The sequence below is a fragment of the Heliconius melpomene genome, chromosome 12, assembly GCF_056956725.1.
Source record: "Heliconius melpomene rosina isolate 202511_hmr_F chromosome 12, ASM5695672v1, whole genome shotgun sequence".
Taxonomy (NCBI): domain Eukaryota; kingdom Metazoa; phylum Arthropoda; class Insecta; order Lepidoptera; family Nymphalidae; genus Heliconius; species Heliconius melpomene.
The window spans coordinates 2,252,293-2,275,736 of NC_140400.1; the positions used below are offsets into that span (position 1 = coordinate 2,252,293).

General features: G+C 32.7%; 1 protein-coding gene across 6 annotated transcripts in view; it reads right to left on the bottom strand.

Moving 5' to 3' along the window:
• LOC146533389 (nucleolar protein 4) overlaps window positions 1–23,444 on the bottom strand; it is a 148,979-nt gene that overhangs the window by 11,333 nt on the left and 114,202 nt on the right. The gene's annotated exons all lie outside the window — the stretch shown is intronic.

The window sequence follows — 23,444 nt, forward strand, 5'->3', positions numbered from 1 at the left end:
TTAATAGAGCTTTTAAATATGTAGAAAAAGAAGAGCTGAGTGATGTGTCACTATGAAGCTTAAGCACACACAAAATCCAAATAATATTAATGACTGTAAAAGCTATAGATAGGAGGCGTAACCGTTGCACTTGACGTTTCGTCCTTTCCGCGCACCCCGCTAGGGATAACGCGTGAAAATATATTAAAAAAAACATATCCTTTACCAAAAATTACCCAACCCCATCACCATAATTAACCATTCGTGTCACCATCATGTAATTCCTCCTATAAAGCCTTCCTCTCTATCTCCCAGAGTCAGTTAGTGTTAAATAATTAATAAATTAGCGAAACGGCCGGCCAGGTCGTTGCTCTCGACGAATCGATAACTTGAAATGGACATGCCACTGCCACTAAATATAGCTTCACGTGTGTTGGAGCCCCCACAGTTGACATTTAAGGTCTATTTGGGGTCTGGACGCAGGCGGCCATTTTTTTGCAATTTTATCGTATTTCAAAACTGGTTGGTACATTTTTTATTAATTTTATGTATTCTTGTATGTGGTGTGGTACTTTGGGTGTGGTGGGAGTTTGTGGGTTTTTGTGTTTGGGTCGTGCATACTGGCTGGAGTATGAAGATGGTTGTTTGGGTCATGATTAGAATATGGGGGCTTCCAACAGAGTTGTATCTAAAACAGTCTTAATAAAGTATAATAAAATAAATATACGAATATAATTTTGGATAATTTATGACATCCTATATCTTATAAAACAAAGTCGCTTTTCGTGTCTGTCTGTTGTTTCTAACTCTTCTTCTTCTAAACCACCCAACGGATTTTATTGCGGTTTTCACCATTAGGTCGAGTATTTTTCGTAGAAGGTTTATATATAGTTTATTATTTGTACATTCTTATGTAAATTAACATAAATACACAAAATATGAATAAAGTCCTACCCGCTGAGACACTTTTGCGCATGCGCTGCTTTAATGGTAAGTACTACATGAAAAAAATGTACTGGAGTATTGTTCCTCTCAATGAGATCTACAAAAAAGTCCGCGAGAGCATATTTTTATATTTTAAGGATAACGTGTAGTGGTCATATTTCTGTCTAAAAATAATAATTTCAATATATTTTTTATTGTGAGGGATATTTTTCCATAATGGTATTAATCCTTATCCTTTAAAATACTTTATTAATTTTCTACGTTAAACGAAGATAAAATTTGCTTTTTACACAATTTCGAAATTGCGAATAGTTTAAGAGAAAAACGCATTTAATTGTTGACACATCACGTCGTTGACACTTCAGCAGTATCGACTCAAGTTTTACTTATCCCTTACTCTCAGCATATAAATAAGTATATTAGTTACGTTGGCCATTTAATGTAGATCAAAACTGTCTTTACTGTTTTTCATTTTAATAAGTACTTTAGAAGTTGTTACAATATCCAAAAATCCTTGCTGCGAAACGGCTCGCCACTCGCCATGCGTCCGCCGCGCCCGCCTGCCTTACACGCATCGGTGGTTCAGTGGTAGAATGCTCGCCTGCCACGCGGGCGGCCCGTGTTTGATTCCCGGCCGATGCATTCTATTTAATTTTCCTCACAGGCAGCCACGTAGTGCTTGCTTTTCATCAGGGACAGAATACCCTCTTCAGCATTAACCACAAGCTCGAAAAAAAAAACCCGCCTGCCTTTAGAGCAACGAAGATTTAGATGCGTTTGCACGTATTGGATAATTCGAGTTGAATGTATTATTTAATGTCATTTAACTATCTAAAAATAGTAATTTAAATATATTTTAATAAGTACTTGAAAAGATTAGTAGCACAGATTTAAAATTACGGTACCTACTAAAAAATCCTTGCTGTGTAAAACAATTGGAAAATCCTTATTGAAACTACGAAAATGCGGGTTGCATTAGGGTTTAATTAATTTTCACATTATATTAAGTGCTTTGCAAACATACATTATATGAATAATCCAGTAGTAAAAGCGGGCGAAGCCGCAAGGGGGTCGCTAGTAAAAATATAATTCTAAAAAATCATTTTTATGATAAATATTTTTGTTAAAATTTGTCTACCTTAACGACGATTGGACGTTACAAAATTCAACAAATAATTAAAAATTTTAGTATAGCTACATATTTTATAACGTTAGTGCCACAGTCTTACAGTCATTTACGAAACATCAAAACAGAAGTACCTAGAAACAAAATCTATTAAACATAAATAAGATCTCAAACAAAACTACAGTCACTAGCTAGTATATAAATATATAAACAAATTACAGAGTAGCTTTACATTTTACTGCACTTCGATAGCCTCTTAAAGCCAAACGCGTTGAAAGGAATAAAGGCTCGCTAATACCGTTACGTTTTCGAATGGCAAGTTGATTGTCTAAAATTTTTCTAAATATCCTTATGTTTTAATTTACATTTAAATATATTTATTTTGATTATATTTATTTCTGAAAAAATAAATATAGAAAAATTTTGTCAAGAATAATCATTATGGCAATGACTTTTTTTATGGCTTCATTATTTATCTCGCATATAGCATTATATTATTATAGGGTTTTCAGAGAGAACTTAGTGTGGAGACACTCCATACATAAGGACTTTCCACCCAATAATCGAGATAATGTATGTTGACTATTGAGAAAAGCTCAACACCACATTTTATCGTATTACAGAACCGTTGCATTTACAGTCAGACGTTATGCCATTGCACCACGATGGCATAAATAACCTGTGTTATTTTAATTATCATCAATAAAGATTCCAACAGGATCTAAAGCCAAACAAAAAAATAAGAAATATCATCTTTTATCATTATCCAAATTACTCATAATTACTAAAAACCATCAACAAAGCAGATGAAATGCTTAAAAATATTTAAAAAACCGAAAAAATTCTCTACAGCTTAATTACTTATCGCTTTTTGCAAGTGTTTTAACATATAAACGCACTAGAATTTATAAAATATTTGAAGTATTACATTAAGAGACGTTTTAATATGCATTCTAGTTCCCATTCGACGGGGGCCGGTTAGGCAGGTGAGCCATTATTTTTGCCAAACAGGCAAAAATACACTTCTATTTATTGCTTATTCACAGAGTTTTAGGGTGCATGTGCACGTTTAAAATACTTATACGTGTCTATAATTTGAATTTAATTGCGGTTGCATTTTGTTTTTAGTATTAAATTCACAAGTAGCTTTTGAAATAGCTCCTTTTTTCAGCTTCACGCTGTTTACCGTATATAGAAGAGAAGGCAGAGGGAATCTAGCGTTAAGACAGTTCGTTTCCCAATTATTTTAATATAGCGCGTGTAGTGGTAAGTGAGAGAGTAGCGGAACTCAACGCTGCGTTTTGTCTTGTTACCAGAGTAGTATATGAAAATAATTCACCCCCGAGGCATTAGCCTCTGATTGTCTAAGATTACCGTGGGATTTAAATACTTAACTATCACAATTAATACCTAAACAATTAATACATAAGCAAAATTATAATGAAAATTAGGTAGATTATTTAAATTAGAAATAAGCTTAGACTAGATATGAAAGAAAAACATTATAAACCATCTAATGACATGTTACCGTAGCCCGGGGATTCTTAGCACCCTCTGCCCTGCCGTTACCAAAGTTGCTACCTTGGTTTGGAATAGCGGAGCGACAGGGAAAGTGATGTCCAGTAGTGGACGAGGACAGGCTGATGATGATGATGATGATAATGATGAATGACATGTTATAGCCGACTAATGTATCTACTTCTAGGCGTTAGATCCTTAACTTAGGTACATCAAATAGATATGTAAGTAGTAGATGGCAAAATCAATAGTGCACCTATGTATCAACAACAATTAGCTATAGATGTAGCTAAGTAAGTTTCTAAATGAGGTCAACGAGCTTTCGTCAATATTATTTACGAGATATCTTTATAATCTATAGTAACAGTAGTACTGTCTCCTGTAAGACTGACGCAACTGACATGTCATGTAGGTAACATGTACATGTACATGTATTGAATCCACTACTATCAGTAGAATAAACGTTGCTGTGCTATCACGACTTCAATAAAGATTGCTTAATTTCACCCAACTCACCGACATAAAGAAGAGTAATGTTATTAATATTAAATCTATGTATGTACGTACATGTTTCTAGGAACAAACATACTAACATACATATGTTTGGATTCATAGGAATGTGGTGTTGTAGAGACCAATGGGGCTGACTGATATCGAAGATTCTTACGTCAGTCAGTTCATCTTGACTGAAATTAGTCGAGGCCCGTTCTAGAAACAATCAAAACCAAGGAGCCCTGAAACGTGGTAACCCTTCTATTGAACTGAAAAATATATATATACCTAGTATACTATAGCAAAAAAACTTAACAACATAATATATATTTTTTAAACCAAATCTCACAAATTAGATTTTTATCTCGGCTTTAATGAATCTTTGGGCAATGGTACGCATAGACATACATCTAGATCTAGACATATCTATAGTAGGTACCTATATATGGCTATGAGCTATCTAACCTCACAACGCAATGTGTACTAGTAACTGACGCACGCAAGCCAAATGCTAATCGAGCTGAGATGACAGTGTTTGGCATTCATATTTTATTGTAATTCCTTTACCTATTCTTGTACTAGCTTTTACCTTCGGCCTCGCCCGTGTGGTCGCATCGAAACAATCAATAGATATGTATGATACGGCTTCACGCTGTATCGCGCATATAGCAGGGTAGACAGAGGGGAACTAGTGTTAAGACACTCCGTTTCCCACTTTCCATCAAATTTTTCGAAGCATTGTGTTGAATGGTGACATTCAATGTCAGGGTTTGGTCTTGGTGCCAAAAGCGAAGAAAGGAAAATATAGGGATCGAACCCACAGCCGTCGCGTTGCAGCGCACTCTTGTGCCCCTACGCCACAACGGCCTCGCTGTATGACAATGTATGGTTCATGACACCATCACATTCTAAGTGTACGAGATAACTCAAATCACAGGGACAGTAGGCTACGTCGAAATTATTAAAATGATGTATTATTAGATAGCTCTACCGTCCTAGATAAGTCGACTATCCAATAACAACCAACAGAAAAAGAAATTAAATGTAGAATATTTATTTTTTATTGTTCTTTTTAGATAAAAAAAGGAAATTGAGTACTGCTACTTAAAGCATAATGTCTCTTTGGGTGGAAAACGAAAGAAAATAGGAATTAAATATGTACCTTTGTAGATCCTCTTTGGTCTTCCACACAAAATGCAGAGGATGTACAAGACGTAAAAATAAATAGTGTCTCTATTTTGAAATTAATCACTCAAGGCTTATTATTATTAGTGTTTAATAGAAAAATATTGGACAGAACTTGATAAAACTACGAATACACCAATATCAGCTATCAAAAGTATAAAAGTTACATTTTAAAGACACTTCACTGCTATAAAACAATACGACAAAAATAAAAGATTCTCCATTTTATTTACAAAAACATAAGTGAATGAACATTATATTAAAAATGCAACAGTTTGAGTCCTCAATTTCACGGCCGGTGTAAACTTACGAAACAAAGATTTCATTCAACAAGTGGTCGATATACTTCTGAATATTTAGATTCAAGTCATTTTGATATTTATTATCACAGCATAGAGTATAAAATAGTTTGTGGTGGTTTCCACAAAATTTTACTTCAAAGATTAATGTAAGTGATAAGATATGTTCAATCGTTGATAGAAGTTAAAGGGTTGTAAATGCTGTTTTGCATATTGATAGGTTTTAGTCGTTGTGGCGCAGTGGTAGTGTCTTACTATTACCACGGTTGTGGGTTCGATTTCCCAATCTAGAACTCTCGCTCTGCTAGACAAAGCGCGGTTTTAAATAGCGCCACTCAAGGCAATATCTCAAAAATCTAGCGGAAAGTAGTGAAGAGTGTCTTAACACTAGATTATTATGCAGTATTTTTTCTCATATTGACCGATATTTAGATTTATTTATTATCACTTACACAGAAAATGCATGTGTGGTGTTAAAATCAATTATCTTTCTCAAATTAAATGTATATTTAAATTCAATTTCCAATTTCAAATTAAATGTATCCAAACGCGAAAAAAAAAATATCCTAGAAGACAACATTTTTGTATTAATATTGTTATTTAGTTAACAGAATAATGTTAAAATATTTAAAGGTAAAGATTTAAAAAATATCTAGAAACGATTCAGCTTTTGACCTTTCCATCTTAAATCAGACGAATCAGCCCCAGTAATCTCTAATTGAAATCAGTTATGCATAGTCTCGTACTTTTTAAATTCGGTGCCAAGAAATAAAAGAGCGGAATGTTGAACAAGTTTCAACGGCGAGTAGGGTGTGAATAAAAAACTTCCAAGTTAGGAATTTTTTTTTTAATTCTCTTAATATTTAATATAAAAAACAGCTTCTCTCTGTATCCCGCACACCGTAGGGTAGGCAGAGGGAACCTAGATAATGACTTATAGTATATACTTACCTATATACTTATGTATTTCTAACTATTGTCTTAAATTATAATTATCACTAATTCCCTAGATTACACCTCTGTGGTGTACTTGCAGTGTTCGACAACACGCGATGGTTGTCGGTTCATTATCCTCATTCACATGTTACTGACTACACATTTTTCCTATCCCCACTAATCGCATAATATAAGTAGAGGAGAAAAAAATAGAATATTTCTTAATGTAATATAAATAAAATAAAACTTACTTAGACTATTATATAAGTATATAAAACTTTCTCCGTCTGTTTGTTTATATAAATACATTAGATACAACAAAATCAAATAATAAGCTTAATTTTTATCAAATATTTCTTACTATGTCACGTATAACGTGTTGGCGAAGTGATTAGTGCTCAATCAGCACATTTAGTACACCATAATAAAAAAAAACAAATATATAAAATATTTTAAACAGATAATAAATGAAATATTTAAAAAACGTTGCGAAAGCGACAGCTAAGTAAAAATATATTTTGCAAAACACTATTGTTATGAAAAATATGTTTTGTATAATAATCAAATTTCTAACCTCCATATTGTTGCGTGTTTGTCACCTCATGCCTTACTAACGTTTCGCTTACGAAGACTATTAGCGAATAAGAACGCATACATAATATTTATTTGATGATGACAATTGAAAAAATGTTTACATAAACAAATATTTATAGTCGTTTTTACTAATATTGAAAATGTAGTAACGAAATAAAAAAAATAGTGAAAAATGTCAAAATCTTAGGTGAAATTCCATCAATTACATATCTTTTGAGCCAGTGCTTCCTAATGGAAGACGGACAATGGACAATTTTTTTTATTACTTATTAATAATAATTTACTCAAAAATCGTATAGTGCAACTCTACCTACCTAAATGAGCATATACCACAGCAACAACTCAAGACACCACAACCCACTACCCGCACTACATTAACTAGAGCGAGCGACGCCACGGCCCGCCGCTAGTCATAAAACAAACACTCGAAACGTGTCACGCTAAGTACCAGGTACATAGACAGTTAGGTGGGGTGTTATCGACCGTCTTAGGGCGTAGCCAAGGACCACATCTGCTATGCGGACACTAAATATCCGTTGACCCTTCCGTACTTACCTATATCTATCTATATCTATATATATATAGGTAACCCGTACTTAACTATATCTATCTATATCTATATCTATCTATATATAACTAGCATGCAATTCAGCTGTAATTAATTACACCTCAATGACAGATAGGTGCAGCGATGCGTGGGTATATAAAGGTACATGATTACTGATCTAGCTTCATGGGTAGGTAGGTAGCTATGTGCTTGTAGCGGTAGTGGTGGTAAGTCACTCTGTTTTCCAGTACACGTTAGAATAGAGAAATCGCATATGAGCTTACGGAAGCCAAAATATAATCCTGGTTCCTAATTTGATGGTAGAATGGTTTATTTTTTTAATAAATTATCTCCGAAAGTGGTAGTGGTGCAGTCATACACTACTCGACTTCATAATAATATTAGAAACTATTGTTAAAAGAGGATCTTAAAGTGTTCTCAAAAGCGCAGTGACGAATTACATGCCTATGTTTATTCGTATTTTGTTGATACTAATATCATTCTATTATAGTTGACGTCTCCCTAATGATTAAAGACAAAAGTCCATAGTTATATTTATACCTTTTTATATTCATTCAGTTATCTTTTGATTATAGCCTGAAATAAATAAAGCTATATTTAGTAATTCACGTAAAACCGCGTGCAAACCGCCAGTCCGCGAAATCCGCGACGGGTCATCTGTCGACGGCGAATAAATTGTGAAATAACCTAGTTTCCGATACAAAATAACTGCAAAATTCGGCATCCACAGCTTATATACCGACTGGCTATGTACTGATACATGGGCTATGTACCGCAGCTCCCCCTCGTGGACCCCCGTGTAGTGCCACCCCGCGGATAGTGCGGCACCACAGCCCCACGGCTATCGATACTGTACTACTGTTTATCGATAGTCGATTCATCTATATTATTTACGGCTATATGAAATATATTGGTATTATTTGTGCCTATATATTTTGTATTATGTTCTTGTATTTTAATATTAAAATTACAAAGGTATTTGATATATTAATTTTGTTATTTGTGTATACAAATTACTATAAGTATTTCATAACAATTCATATAATTGAAATTTATTAGAAATATTAAAAATATATTATAGAAGCAAACAATACCACATAAGTCTACCATAAATGCGTAATAGAAGCTAAAGGATAATACAGGTTTTAGTGAAGGCATAACAATATCGAATAGCCGCCCACAAAAGTTTATCGATAGCCGTGATGATGCCGTCGCACGGCGCGGCAATCAGGTGGCAGTCAGCGTATAATCATTAAATACCCACGCGGGGTGCCGACGCCCGCGGCACCACCCCGCCCGCGCCCAATTATGAAAATACGAACAAAATACATTTAAATTTCAACGTCAAAGGGTACTTCGATTATCGATCGCATATATCGATAATAATAGTCACATCCTTATTCTTTGTTCGGCTGATTATAGATTTGAGATGAATTAAACGTACTGTTTTTGTTCTTTCAATAAATATTGCGTGTATTTTTTATATTGGTTGCTTTGTAATTTACATATAAATATGTGATAATTAGTTTCTTTCCCTTCTCTAGTGTCACACTATCTTTGATTTAGTGACCTGCTTATGCGTTGGCAGAAACAAAGGAAATGTGCACAATTTAAATAATTAATAATAACAAAAAAGTTTCGTATTTCGTTTTTAATTAATGATTTCTTTGAAATGAAGCCTACTTGTATACACTTGTAGCTGTACAGGTCTTTATTAATTATTGATTTCATTATATATCTATCTTTTCCTTGAAATTTAAATAAACATATTAATTATATTTGTGTTTTTTTTTTCATTTCCATTTCTATAGCAGCATGATAGGAATATATTTCATTTCTCTCTGAATAAAGCCCAGCATTCTGCTACCCTTCTAGGAGCGAGGGGTGATAAAGGCAGATAATCAGCGAATACTAGTTAGAATTTATTATAAAATATTCATTATATTAGCTACATTTCTGTTCGTACTATTATTACATATGCCAAAGGTTTTATTTCAATATGGCTATGTTACTCGATCACACTGAAATGCTTATACTTATTTTGATGCAATTCTTTACATAGATTTGTTACCTTTGTTAGCAGCTTTCGCTGAAATTATATTTTTTTCTTCTAAATAACATGTACTAGTAATACTGGTTATATTAATTTTTAATTTACTTTCCGATCCAATTCTAAAGTCAAGTCATGAAAACGACTAGCTTAATATTTTCATCATATTTCATGTAACATTATAATCGCTTTAACATATTATACAGACTTTCGGTAGCTACGGTATATTTCCGAAAACACCTATAAAAGCACATTAAGAATAAATTATCTGAAATATACACCGACATCGAAATAGGCCCCCATTGAAATGAACAATGCGTTAAGTAGTTAATGCTGAAGTTGGAAATGTTGAACAGAACATTTTCAATGACCAAGTGATTTCGTTTCATTCTATAATATCGAATTTGATTGTCAAACTAAAATTACTTGACAAAGGGCATCGCGATTCACAAAGGTACCGTCAGGGTAGATTTTTTTATTTTAGAAGGGAAAGCAGGAGGTATCTAGTGGAAAGATACTCCATTCCCCACTTTCTGCTATAATTTTGAGATATTGTAAGTGGCGGAACTGAACTTCGCAGTGAATATAAGATAAAAGCAAAAATAAAAAATAATACATTTCCAAATAACGAGATTTAAGTTCCATGCACTTTTTACGCTCAGAAAAAAAAAATAGCGCTAATAGCTCGGACGAGGGTGCTTTTTACAATTTTTTTGCCCGTCTCGACCAGCGCACTGCTAGTAGGTCTTCGCGGTCTCTCAAAATAAACTTCCTTTAGCATTCTGCTGGCACGGTAGTTTCGCTCTAGTATTTTTAAAGCGGACAGCGCCCCCCTGCGGCACACGAGGGGGGCGGCCCCCAAGCCCCCAAACCCCCACACCCCCACACAGTAATACCATAACGGGTGCGAGCTATGACGAGATTATCTACGTACGCGTATATATAACGGTATATATCAGTATATAGTACATAAGCGGTGTACATAGCAGCATTGATTTACTGGGCCGGACGCGCTGTCATCGGTGCAATGACGATTACAACGTGTTTAACAAAAATTATTGATGGCCGTTTGTAAGTTTCTTGTTGTATTTGCAAAGGGAAAAGGAGAAAAGGGCTTAAAATACGGAATATAATTTCAAGTAAGGATTCTGACAACATCTTTTGTTGCTAAAAACAAAAAATATAACAAAGGATAATTTATTACTCGATGATTTTTACGCGATTTTTCCTTTATATTAAGGTTAAATTTGTATTTACCAAATTAATTCTACATCTAGGCTGCACAACTGTAGCTGTACTGTACCTTTTCAATATTAATTGAAATTATTTAAATCAAAATATTCTTTGTTCTATTAAACCATTAACCAAAGGCTTATAACACTTCATCTAATTCAGAAAGGGCCTAGAGTCAAAACACTTATCGGATTTACTATAAAATAACTAAATGCAAGGTCATATAAGTAAAAACTGTAATAAACAATTTTTGTTCGAGTTTAATTTATATAAGTACATAATTTTTATGATTTCCTCAACGTTCCCATGGGCGCGAGATATTTACTATGAACGAAAATGCTTTTTTTAAAAAATGCAAGCTATAATTTATTCGGAATCGCTAGAAAACCTCGGAACAATTTTCGATATTTTAAAATTACGGTATTTAAAAGTTAGTGCGGTACCCGACGGGAAAGATGCGCGCATTTAAAAAAGACTTGTGGCAACTTATTTTATAAGGCCATATAATTATTGGCGTGGTGGGTGAAGCTCTTTTGTTTTTCTTGTCTTGGTCTAAGAAATAAAAAAAAAATACTTAAATATATTATGAATATGTAATGGTGCTAATTTAGTTTCTCTAGATTTTCGTGTTCTGAATTATGTTTTTATAACAAAATTTGACTGGAACTGATGTTCTTTCCTTATAACAATATTATGTTTTATACTTTATTACTACGATGGTAATAAAATCAAAATTAATTATACCATATATTAGCAACATGTAACAACTTTACCAAAGCCATGTGTTCATTAGCCACTCTTTAAGCCTCGAAGCTGCACCCTCTACAAATGTTCATTCATATAACCAAAGACAGATAAAATTTACCAATTACAAAATTAAGGCCAGTCGTAGCGCATGGGCACAGAGTGTGACTGTTAAACCGACTGATTGTGGGTTCGATTCCCACTCGAGGAGCTCAACACAAAAAAAGAAAAGAAAGTGGGGAAATAGTGTTAACCTAGTAGGTTCCCTCTGCCTACCCTGCTGTGTGAGGGATACAGCGTGAAGCTGATTTGTTTTATACAAAATTAATAAAACCTAACAGTAAGTATCATCATAAATTTTTTTCCATAGATAAGCACAATTTTAAGATTCACCCTTAACTCCAAAGACACTTCCAACATTTGACGCACCGAAAATCAGTGGCAAAGTGGAATAAACTAGCATTAATTAAACCCATAACGGTGTTTACTGTATCAAACGGTGTTATACGAGTATAGCGAGATGGCGGCAAATTAATAAATAATTGAAATGCTCGGGGGCGCTGCCTGCGTAAGAATCGCGCTCTGAAATGTTACTTAGGGCACTTACACGTTAGCACGTGGCTTGGAAATGCTTAATGCGATTTAATATGGGAATGATTTAGTTATGCTATGTTTGTGTTGATTATTCATAGTTTATTTCGCTCAGGTGGTGTGGAGGTTTAGTAAGGAGGTTGTTGGTTCAATCTGTTTTTAAATTTGGAGTAGACAGATTAAAATATCATCATCATCATCATCATCATCATCATCAGCCTGTCCTCGTCCACTGCTGGACATAGGCCTCTCCAATGGCACGCCACTGAGCTCGATCTTCAGCTCTTCGCATCCAGCCGCTGCCCGCTACTTTGTGAATATCATCACAAAGTAGTGATTAAAATATACCTACTTTATTTATTAATTCTTTATTTTTTTTATTATATTTTTGTCTGATAAGCGATCAAATAGCCATCATGACAATTATACCCTACTGTACATTAATATGAATAAACTGATTGGTAAAAGTAAGAAATTTGATAAAAATAATCTTTTATTTCTAAAATCACAGAATTGAATCAATCATTGTTATGGTTTTTTACCTTTATTTTTAAATGATTATAAATAAATAACATAGAAATATGTCAATATTATTATTAGTTATGTTCTTGAAATTAATTATTCAACACACAATGTCTTGAAAATTGCGTAGTGCCCTGGGAACAGAGTGTCTTACCACTTGGCCTCTCCCTCTACCTACCCTGCTATACGTGAAAGTACGTGAAAAACAAATGTCTACATAAATATCTTACACATTCCCAGTGTAACATCAGCTTTACAGGGGGAGGCCGACCTCGAAAAACCGACGCCGGGGTAGGTTACCAACATCGCGAAATTCTCAACGCTTCCTAGTTACTGGTATCGCAGGGAACGCGGTCGTAGCTTTGAACTGTGATAAACTTGTATAGAACGCTATTATATGCTGGAAGTATGTACACTTGGCTTGTTTGTTAACCGACTTCGCGATATGTTGGTTAAGATATTCTGTTTATTGTTAAATATTGCTTATGTTTACTTTTGATTCTGATTTATGTTTACGTTAGATGCATATTTTTTAAGCTTTTTGTTGTCTTTTTTGTTTATATTTTGCAATAATTGTCATAAAACATAATCTTAGCCTGTCATCAATCTATTCCATATTGAGGTCGTTGTGTCACAGCAGCATAGCGTCTGACTGTAAAAGCGGGGTTTGGGTGATGGGTTTGATTCCTACTTCGGGTAAATAATTATTTTCGTTTCCTTGATTTGTCTGGTCTGACGTCTGGCAGCTATTTTTCATCTTTTTCTTTAAGGATTAACTTTATTTATTTCTATTACTTTTAGTATAATGTGTCTGTACTTATCTATAGTAAAACATTGAAAAAAGAGTGTCTTAAAAGTAACAAATATAAATATTTTTCCCAATAAATAACTTAGGATGATGAAGTCAACTTTCATTACAGTAAATAGTAAAGGGGAAATAATTATAGCACACAATCAGTATATTTATAGCTCTTACCTAATGCTATAGGCTAATTTAATTAAATAAAAACGGGCTTATGCTTTTCAATATAACATTACTAATTTAAATTAACTATTTGAACACTAGATACATATAAAAATATAAAAAAAATATGTACCACCATTTTTCGATCAAAAAATTAAAAAATACAGAAATCAATGGTAGCTGCGAATTCAATATAAGTTTTCAGTTCCACGTTTCGAAGGGAACGCGCCCGCTTTGAAATCTAGACCGCTTGTACGCGAGGCGATGTGCTCTCGTAACCTGATGTCCCTCTGGTACCCCGTGCATATTTAAAATATAAAAGAAGTGCATTAAACGCTGTGGTCTTAATAAAAACAAAACATAAATGCTTAACCAGAACATGAATCCACGACCTCAGGTGATGAAGTGAATTTACGCATGCCCTCCACTAATCTAGCACAGTCACCTAAGTTATTCATTCGACTACTACTAGGTTAGGTTAATTTATTAATGGTTTAATTACTGAAATTGACAATGGACTATAGGATTGCTATGATTATGCGGACGGATACCTAGTCCCTTATATTGGCATATTCATTTTATGGCGTATGGCATAATAGTTATATTATTATCTGAAGAGAATTTGCAAAGAGATTGTATTAAAAAGAAACTATAAATACACTAAAATATTTTACTTGTAAGTACTTTAGTAAATTACGTGTAAATTTTACAAAGTAAAATCCAGTCAGTCAATTCATCGCTTAATGTTCTATTACGAAATATTGTGTTTTCAGTGGTGAAACCCAACACCAGGCTTTGTCTTACATGAGTGGAAAACATAAGTTTTAAATAACATCTCTCCCACAAGTGGGGATCAAACCTATAACCCTAACCATCGTGTAAACAGACAGTTGCTATCCTAATACTTCAGTAAATATTTTTGAAAAACCTAAACGAGAAGCGTTTAAATTATAAGTATAACATCCAAAACGAATATAACGTAAAATATTTTACTTAAATATCACCCCCATGGAGGCCGTCGTGGAGCAGGAGCACAAGAAGTGTGACTGTAACCCGAAGGTTGTGGGCTCGATCCCCACGAGGGAATGAATTATTATTTATGAATATTTTCATTTCTTCGCTCTGGCACCAAGGCAAAAGCCCGGCGTTCGGCCGCTCAACACGCAATGCCTCGAAAAATTCGGCAAAAAGTGGGGAACAGAGCGTTTCAACACTATGTTCCCTCTGCTTACCCTGGTGTGTGTGGAGTACAGTGTGAAGCTGATTTAATATCACCATAAGTTTACCTTAAGTTTATTACTTACTAGGCAGGTTCTATAAAACACCATTAGACAAAGTTACGACAGGAAATAGAAAATGCCACTAGTTCCGCTTCAAAGAATATTATTTTTAGTTATTCCGGACGATACCTTATTACTGGGGCGACTCTTAAAGGTTAATTTTGTAGGTGACATTAGATTTCTTCTTTATCTAGTGTTATTGTATTAATTGTTTTTTCTTATACGTTAGTAAAATAAATAATTAATAAATAAATATATAAGTATAGGTATACGTCATTTTTAATATTGGTAGTCAGAGAAACTTGCCATCTCCCAACTTATCATCCAATTTCAATTGACAAGAATTGTTACTTTGAAAACAATTAAGCACCAACTATTGTTTTTTTATTTAAATATATTATAGTCAGCTTATCAACTTCCAAAGCCTCTGAAAGTGTAATTAGGGTATAGGGTAGGGCTGTCTTCTAGGATAAAAAGTATGGCTCGCCCTACACCGAGTAATCGCAGGAAATGTCTTGAGATTTTTTCAATAAATTAATTTTATCGTTTCAATTTCAATTAATTGTTAATTGGCTAAGTGTAGCTGGCATTGCTTCAAAAATATCAAAGAAAGATAAGGTTACTAATAGGAAAACAGCCTTTATTGCCATTCTGACTGACCTTGTTCCGTAAACTGACTAGGTTGATGGATTAAAACGTTTCATTTATCGATTTTAATAAATCCTATCCAAATATTTTTTTTAACATTAAAAGGTTTAAAAAGAATAATTTGTTTTTTTTATATATAATACAAGTAAGCTAATTTTACGTGTACTAAAATTCTCTAGATTTTTATTTCAGTTGATCTAGAAAGATAGAGATATCTCTCCACAAAAGGTCTGTAAGGAGAGTTGGACATTGTATAATAGAGTATCAAAGTTTACAGTCGACATAACACAATCGCTTAAATATTTCATACTTAGAAGCCCTTAAAATTCCACACCTATTACTTACCGTTACATATGTATCTTATACCGTTCTACCGTTATATATAGGTTATAGTATATCTTCTCTAGCCTATAGCAGAGTAGGCAGATAGAAGCTAGTGTTAAGACACTCTGTTCCCGTCGTCACTATGTTTTTTTGTTCTGTTCTGTTCTTTCTATAATGGCGTTCCGAACGTGCCAGTTGAGCACAAAATCACTTCGCCAGTGTCACGTTGAACACTATGTTTTTTTATTACATTTTATAATTGACAGATAAGTGATCGGCATATGTATATAAAATCACGACATACGGATGTTTTTATATAGGTATATATACAAAATATAACAAAAAAATATCTTCTGAATTTTCGACTGAACTTAATTTTAGCTGCATATTCAAAATGTCTAGAAATTTAATTCTTTACTTCCACTTTTAGGATTTATACCTCAATTGGCGGGCGAGTTCATTTTTTTGTATACTAGGCAAAATAAGAGATTTACATATTATATAAAAAACTCCACTTCAAGCCAATAACTGAAATCAGTAGTTAGTTAAAAGGATAAGGACATGAATATTGTTTTATAACGAAACATCTATAGATACATGTACATGTAAGTACATATATGTGCATGTTTTCTTGGCATTTGCCCAACTAGTAAACAGTCATGACTGACAAGCCAATATTCTTCCTATATTCTTTGCAAGGAAAAAAATGCATCTTGTAAACTCATGTCATGATATGGCATATTACATTAAATTATCTTTGTAAATTTTACTTAATTTTAACAGTATATATTTTGGGCATAGCAAATTCCAAAATAATATTTGAAAGAAAATGACGTTGAATTGACAAATTGCTTTTCTATAAGCTTTTACATAATTTATATATAAATAAAACTTTTCCGTTAATGAGTGACTGACTGGAGAGTGCAGGGTACTAAGGAAAAATTCAACAAAAAAATTTACTAACATTTAGCATTTATACTTGAATGAAAAATAAAAATAGATTACAAAATAAAAATAAAGTTCCATTGAAACCTCTTCAATATTCATGCTCATATCAATGTGCAGTCATAGAAATATAAAGGAATAAAGAATTTTCTAGGATATTTCTAAGAAAAAATCACGAATACAAATATAATTTATAGGGATGGCTTTCCTCGCGAGCCTGCATGCACCTTCGCACTAAGTATTGTAATTCAAAGCATATACGGTCAATGCATTCCAAATACATTATAAGAACACTAGTCGATTTTGTAAGCGGTAAGATTTCGCATAAAGTCTTGTCTTGAAGTTGTTAGATATTCATTTATTTAAAGGCCAATAAGACTACTTCGGTTTAGACCATCATGGCTTAGTCGCAATGGGACAGAGTTTCGTTGTAAGCCTGACGTTTGTCAGTTCGATCCCATTCGAGCAAAGATTAAACTTAAATTATTTTCATTTCGGTAGACAATTTGCATGTAAAATGCCGCTACTCAACACGAAATTTGGTAGAAAATGGCAGTAAATAGTGATTGCAGTAATTTAACAAGTAGGATCTCTTACGCCTTCCTCGCAATAATTTTTAGTGAATAAATTAACCCAAAATAAATCAATTATCAATTTAAATTCAATTTTAGACACAACTTGAAAGATAGCAGTGTTAAGCCCCATAGATATCTAATGCCGGCGTTACAGCACTCCGTATCTCGATTATATTGAATTGCTCAAATAGAAATATATAACTTTTTTAAAAACGTATAAAAAATTAAACTAAACGGAATTTGATCCTTGTCTCTTCGACTGTTTTCAGAGGCGCGGGTTCAAATCACTCACACGCACAAGTGTGGAATAGCAGTTTAAAAATGTAAAAAATATTATTGTATATTAAAAAATGTAAAAAATGGTTTTATTTATTGATATGATATGTAAAAAAATCCGCATTATATTATATAGGTATTCTGTTTTTCCCCTCTTTGACTCGCTTTACAGACATTGCGTATTAAGTGGCCAAATTAAAAGACTTGCTTTGCGTCAGCAGACAAACCGTCGCGTTTACACGGACAGAATGGCCCACGGCCACAATGTTCTTAATATTACTAGAAAGAACTACAAAAAATGAACACGGGTTTCTATATTATGATAGTTCAAAACAGATTTATGTAAAACTGGTGAAACGTTCATCTCTCCTTATTCCTTGAATTGTCTACAAAAACTATAATCAACTTAAGTAGCAGCATTGAAGTATACACTATCAGAGGTATTCAAAACGACATAAGGTTATGACGTTTCGCACTTCAAAGTTACATACAGTAGATTTATACTATTTCATACTATATCTTTTATAAAATAAATAATATATAATAAATATTTGGAGTGTCTTAACACTAGGTTCCCTCTGTGTACCCAGTTTATAGATATAAGTAATGGCTTGACGTTAGGTCGTACAGTACCTCATAAAAAATGTTAAAATAATAATTCAAAACATTTTTATAACAACACTATTAGTAAATGACAACACTTGGAAAATATTTATTTCTATTATAATTAATAAATAAGCTAATTTAAAATTATAATTCTCTTGTTTTTTGGTTGCTAAGTTTTATCACATTAAGAGTAGATAAATTATTCAATTTCTGCGTTCACTGCATCAGGTGGGACGTGCAAACCGACACAACACACGACACTCGTTGAATAATGTAACCGTTTCGAAGTGCTATTTATTTATAGGCTATCGGTTAAGCCTTATTGCGTTTGCTATTAGATTTTTTTTTAGTTTTATGGTATCTATGTTAATGAAATCATCAATTGCCTGATGTAGCTTCGTAGTCAGCAATCACACCTGTCCTACTAATCCTACTATACATTTATGAAGGTTAGGGAACCTTTTGTGAAACTTTATTGGTTATATTGTTAATTAGTTTATAAGTTTATCATGAAATATACTAATAATGCCTGTAAATTTTCCAAATTCAAAATAAAAATCAATATTTTTAGTGTTAAGGCACTCCCCTCCACGCTTTAAGCTAAATTTTAAGTGTTGAGTTGCAGAACTCACAGCGGAATACAGCATGAAGCTAAAAAATATAAAAATATTCTTCAAAATGTGTTATAAATACACATTTTCAAAAATATTTGTTTAATATATCTTTTAAACAGTATTTAAGCACAAATTAACGAAGACGATACCTAAAGTCAATTAGTACGAAATAAAATAATTTAATTTAACCAAGTAAGTACTAGTATGTACAAAATATTTTATTCTTCTAAAAATATATGAAAGAACACGGTCTCGCAAAGTAACTCCACGGGTGAATGGAGTGAATGCTATTCAGTGACGGATGGGTATGAAAACCGAAATGACGGACAAAACTGAGGTTAGTGGGTCGATTAGAACTGGCTTCATTAGTGACACGGGATTTTTTTATATATAGTCTTCTTTTTTTATATATTTTTCTCTTTTTTATCTGTGTTTTATGACGTTGTAGTGTTGTAGCTATATTTTTTAAGTGTCTCAATGTTTTTATAATTTGGAAGTTTATTCATAAATATGGGCATCATTATAAAGATGATTATAAATTATGTTAAATGGCAGAAAGATAATCTAAATTAACGTCAAATACTATGCCTTATATTTCTTGACATTTTTATAATACATATATGTTCATATTATATAGGTTACTCGCTACTGCCAGGAAGTTGAGAAATAAAGGAAGAATGCCAATCACTATTCACACATTATTGTTAGTGTGAAGTTGTTATAACATATATTATACGATATATTAATGATAATATCCAAGTTACCAATGCTTAATTTATTTAATTTTTATATAGAAGCCTGTCAAAGTTACTTTAATAGTGTTTACTCAATTCTTTCCCGTCTATTTAGGTAGAAAGGCTAATTGTTTAAACATGAAAATGCTTAATGAACAACACATGTCAATATTATTTATACAACATGGATAATATTTGAGGCCCTCATGGCGCAGCGGCAAGACATCTGCCTCTAAGCGGAACGGTTGTGGTTTCGTTTTCCATTAAGGGGAATGAATAATTGTCATTTTATTACTCTGGTAACAGAGCCACTCAATGATAGGTGCATAGGGAGCGGAGTGTCTCAACACTGGCTTCTCTGCCTACCCTGCTATACATGTGAGATCATACTAAATACGATGTACGAATAAGACATTTGTTATAGCATAAACGTATAACACGCTTATTTACAAAAATGTTTATATAAACTTAGTTAAATCTATCTTCGGTGGCCAGTAAAACATATTTTAGCTGCCTTGCCTAGACTCAATAGACTTGACAGGTGGCAAACCTAATAACATAATCCTAGATGTGTACTGCTCTGAAGATGACTAGATATTTATGTAAAATAAATATTTAGCTTTTATCTTAAGGATTGCGAAAAGAGCAAATATTTGAATATCTTTTTTCTTTATTTTGTTATAGTTTACTTAATATATATATTTAATGTTGTTATTTGCCCAATTAAAACAGCTATAGATAATCAAACAACGACCAATTTTATAATTTGATGGCAAAAACATAAACAAAATAACCTAAAAAAATTAAATAAAAATAATATTATTATAGTAACTGCGAAGCTATATCTGGTACGGCACTACAACCTCTCCACTATATCCACATATCCTATATACCTAAGATCTTTGCTTGTTATATACAAGCGTATATACGCATCTAGAATTCCTCACTCCCACTACTGTATACGAATTCTATAAGCCACCAGATTACATAAGTAAGCCTAGGTACTGTTAAGCTGAGGCTAGGATAGACAAGGTCGCCTGCCTCATTGGTCACTCCTTGACGGTTTATTATGGATAAGCTTCTCGTATTGTAAATCATTTTCTTTAATCGTGTTAATTATATTAAAACAGTATCGACAGTGTAAAGAGGATTGAAGGTTGCCAGTTCAAAATCTATTTAAGATAACTTTTTATTTCTATACATGTTGGACTAGAAATGTTCTGTTCCTGTTTTTTCGAATAAGTGCCCGGAAATGGCTTCTTTTCTGAAGTAGATAGTTCCGGTAACTTCAGTTGCTGTTTATTATGTCCATCGCAATTTCGTAGTTGATGTAGAAGAAGACTCCAAAAGCACGCATAGAAAACAATACATAAAATTGTTTAAAATTAAGCTAAAGTATGTCCAACGGAGAAGCGAATTATTCCTAATTCAGCGATGCTAGTTGTATTTTATTTTTATTATTAATAATTATAATAAAAAAGATAAATTAAATTATATTATTCGAAATTTATTGCTAGTAGGCATATAGTGTTTTTTTAATGGTCTTTAATGTTAATGCATATATCATGCTTGCTTCTGCAATATTAAGTTAATATAAAGATGAAGATGCATTACTCTATGCTCTAATAACGACGTGTATAGGAACCTATAGAAGTAATTTTAAAAAGTAAGTTTTTGATCGCTATATTTTTTTTACGTACGCATATGTCAAACTTCATTCAAATTCGCGCCATAATACAAAAAGCTAATTTATTGAAACTACTATACATTACGTTCTCCGTTTACTTGTAACTAAGTAAATAAAAACGCATAATTATGTCGTTATTCAAATGTCAATATCAAATGCGATGAAATTACATAAGTAAGCCTAGGTACGGCTAAGTTTAGACTGGGGTAAACAAGGTCACCTGCCTCAGTGTTCGCTCCTTCTTAGAATTATATGGATATTACCTTCCATTAAAGTTTAAAAAGGTATTCAAATACTTTTTTGGGTATTAATACAGGTAACATCTAGTTACGATTCACTTAAATGGTCCATTACCTTAAAAGAAATTTGATACACATATAAACTTACTTTTATTATTTGCAGCGAAAAAATTTATATCTCAATCAAAAATTTCATTATTAGTAACTATTATTGTATTTTATTTAGTTTAATCTATACTATATACATACATAAATGATTAATGCAAATATTACGTTTAAAGTAATAATAAAGAAGTCGATATTTTATTTAAATGTTAAATAGTGATTTCAATTCGCATATAATTACAATCATCCAGGTATTGTATAAAATTACATAATATGTGTTTAGTTGTATAGATAGATTGATATAACGTTACTCCAATTACTTTTATTACCTATGTATAACTATAACAAGAGTAGCAATTAAAAATATTAAAAGAATCATTTACCAATATTTTTAAATTAAAATATTGTTTACTTCACTTATAAATGTTGACATAAATATGTTAAAATCGATTTATTGTCGATTTCCATAATAAACAAAAAACTAAGTAAAATAGCTTGTAGTACTTAACTAGTCAACTAGTACACTTAACTCTCGTCCAAAGTAATTTATTCCAATACAAATATCCTAAGCAGTAAATTTAAATAAGAAGCCCTGTCCATGCTAATGTAATAACTGCGTGTCATTCGAGACTCCGCCATTTTGCAAGGCGAACCGCCCGGCGGGAAAACTGACTTTGGCGATTTGGATGCAACTATTACGCGACCGCATACACACGACATCAACTTCCATGGCTTCTCTACACGACCACCCGTTTTTAAAACGTCCGGACTATCATTATAAATTCCTTTAATTATACCATCTTTGCTCTACAGCTAGAACCCGGCCACATTATACGTGCCGTCAGCCTTGGCATGTTTAACTTGACCAATGGCGGTGACCTCGCGGCAAGTGTGATGGAAATAAAATGATGGATCATTTTAAATTGGTGATAGACTTACTGGCTAGTTGAGGATGCGTAAAAAATAGTTAGTTACCTTTGGCAGAACGTGTTGCAGCAGTGCGCCAGCTTTTCTCTTGGCGGCCATCTTGAATATTCTGTTTTAAAAATATAGCACTTTTTGTCTTTGGTTCAATTGACACGGCTTTTGTAAATGTTCAATAATTTGACCCCATTTTTTTAACGAAAGTAACAACAGCCTGTTGAAAGAGATGGTTTGTAGTGCTTCGATTTATATAAATGTCACTTTTATTGTTATTAGTAATGTGTGTTTTTACTTAGAAAATGTCAATTCTTTTAACACTATAAATATATTTTATTTGTTTCTTATAACACTATGAATATACTAGTTTATTTTTCATAGATTAAAATTGAAATATTTGCATAAAAGTATATATAAAATATGAACCTAAAACAACTTCAAACATACGTTTATTAGTATTTAATACAATATTTATACCTTTTAAAACTACTACAGAATTAATAATAAAACTACTAGACCACTCGACTCATTGTCAACACATTTTCTTTAAATAAATTGTAAAGACGGAGTGCTCATTAATAAAAAATTCGTAGAGGGGACAACCCACGTCGGGCAAAATTGCGTAGGTCAGTCCGGAGGGTTCCTTTACGGTGGAAAGACCATAAATATAAACGATTATATATTTTTTTTTAATTATAAAACCATTTTAGTTTAAGATTAGATTATATTTATTTTGTTGTAGTA